Source organism: Oncorhynchus nerka, unplaced genomic scaffold, assembly GCF_034236695.1.
Source record: "Oncorhynchus nerka isolate Pitt River unplaced genomic scaffold, Oner_Uvic_2.0 unplaced_scaffold_2848, whole genome shotgun sequence".
Lineage (NCBI taxonomy): Eukaryota > Metazoa > Chordata > Actinopteri > Salmoniformes > Salmonidae > Oncorhynchus > Oncorhynchus nerka.
In genome coordinates, this window is record NW_027038451.1 from 13073 (window position 1) to 15629 (window position 2557).

The 2557-nt window shown below is 39.7% G+C and overlaps 1 pseudogene; it reads right to left on the minus strand.

Moving 5' to 3' along the window:
• Positions 1 to 349: 349 nt before the first annotated feature.
• LOC135566963 (5S ribosomal RNA) lies at positions 350 to 467 on the minus strand (annotated as a pseudogene).
• Between the last annotated feature and the right edge of the window lie 2090 nt (positions 468 to 2557).

A 2557-nucleotide genomic window follows, 5' to 3' on the forward strand; every position in this document is an offset into this window, starting at 1 on the left:
AACTCTCTAGAGCAAACTCTAAGCGCAATCACTCACACCTGTGTCAATTACCCATCAACAGGTGCGTACTCAGGCCGTGTGGTCGTAAGCGAGAAACTATCTCTTGGTGCACTATATAAAGTCAAAGTGAGTCTGATTTAACAGCTGTTGCATGTTCACCATTTAGATAAGCATCTTTGTGTCACTCAAAATGTGGAAGAAATTGCATATACTGTAGCCATAATTTGTAGCACAGATTGTTGGATGAAATACAAACTAACATTGCTTACTTATTTCCAAAGCATGGCACATATTTCAGCCTTGTGGGAAAAAACAGGCAAAGAGTTGTATTTCCACAAGGCAGTGACAAAGCTTACAGCACCTGGTATTCCCAGGCGGTCTCCCATCCAAGTACTAACCAGGCCCAACCCTGCTAAGCTTCCGAGATCAGACGAGTTCAGGCGTACTCAGGCCGGTGTGGTCGAAGCGAGAAACTCTTGGTTTCATCTCTTGGGCACTATATAAAATCAAAGTGAGTGTGATTAACAGCTGTTGCATGTTCACCATGTAGATAAGCATCTTTGTGTCACTCAAAAAGTGGAAGAAATTGCATATACTGTAGCCATAATTTGTAGCACAGATTGTTGGATGAAATACAAACTAACCTTGCTTACTTATTTCAAAGCGAATAAAGGCTATGCTGCTACGGTGTGTGATGTCATCTATAATAATGACATAAAGGCTATGCTGCTACGTGCTACGGTGTGGGATGTCATCTATAATAATGACATAAAGGCTATGCTGCTACGGTGTGTGATGTCATCTATAATAATGACATAAAGGCTATGCTGCTACGGTGTGTGATGTCATCTATAATCATGACATAAAGGCTATGCTGCTACGTGCTACGGTGTGTGATGTCATCTATAATCATGACATAAAGGCTATGCTGCTACGTGCTACGGTGTGTGATGTCATCTATAATAATGACATAAAGGCTATGCTGCTGATTACGGTGGGGGATGTCATCTATAATAATGACATAAAGGCTATGCTGCTATGGTGTGGGATGTCATCTAAAATAATGACATAAGGCTAAGGTCATCTATAATAATGACATTGCTGTACGGTGTGATGTCATCTATAATAATGACATAAAGGCTATGCTGCTACGGTGTGATGTCATCTATAATAATGACATTAAGGCTATGCTGCTATTTATGTGATGTCATCTAAAATAATGACATTAAGGTGGGATGTCATCTATAATAATGACATAAGGCTAGGCTACGGTGTGTGATGTCATCTATAATAATGACATAAAGGCTATGCTGCTACGTGCTCACGGTGTGTGATGTCATCTATATAATGACATAAAGGCTATGCTGCTACGGTGGGGATGTCATCTATAATAATGACATAAAGGCTTGACGGTGTGTGATGTCATCTATAATAATGACATTAAGGCTATGCTGAGTGTGTGATGTCATCTATAATAATGACATTAAGGCTATGCTGCGGTGTGTGATGTCATCTATAATAATGACATTAAGGCTATGCTGCTGGTGTGTCACGTCATCTATAATATTGACATAAAGGCTATGCTGCTACGGTGTGTGATGTCATCTATAATAATGACATTAAGGCTATGCTGCTACGGTGTGTGATGTCATCTATAATAATGACATTAAGGCTATGCTGCGGGGTGTGTGATGTCATCTATAATAATGACATTAAGGCTATGCTGGGTGTCACGTCATCTATAATAATGACATTAAGGCTATGCTGCTACGGTGTGGGATGTCATCTATAATAATGACATTAAGGCTATGCTGCTTTCACGGTGTGGGATGTCATCTATAATAATGACATTAAGGCTATGCTGCTACGGTGTGTGTGATGTCATCTATAATAATGACATTAGGCTATGCTGCTACGGTGTTGGATGTAATCTATAATATTGACATAAAGGCTATGCTGCCGGTGTGGGATGTCATCTATAATAATGACATAAAGGCTATGCTGCTCACGGTGTTGGATGTCATCTATAATAATGACATTAAGGCTATGCTGCCATGGTGTGGGATGTCATCTATAATAATGTGGCTGTTCTAAATTCTGTGTTGTTCAAAGCCTTGAGTAATGAACCTATTTTTGAGACAATTGGCTGGTAGCGTCAATGCTTCAGGAAGCTTTGTTTCCCCATCATGGAATATATCTATTTTTGGATGTTGTGGATTTTCCCTGCCATCATTCTGTAGGTCTCTGCTCTTCTGATCTGTAGTCATGTTTTAGTTGGGTTTTTGTTAGTTGGGTTCTAACTGGTCTCCATTAGTTGGGCTCCAGCTTGCTGACCATAGTGTCACGAACCGGCTCAAGACCGTGACAAAAAGTGAGACAACGTGGAGATAAAGAATAACAAAATATATTTATTAACTGAAGTAAAGTAAATACAATTAACACGGGTGTATTTAGTCAGTAGTGTAAGTGATTGGTCGTGTGTATACATGATAATGAGGGATGTTGAACACTGCCAACGCAAACAACCAAAATAGCCATAAAAAATGGCACAACCAAA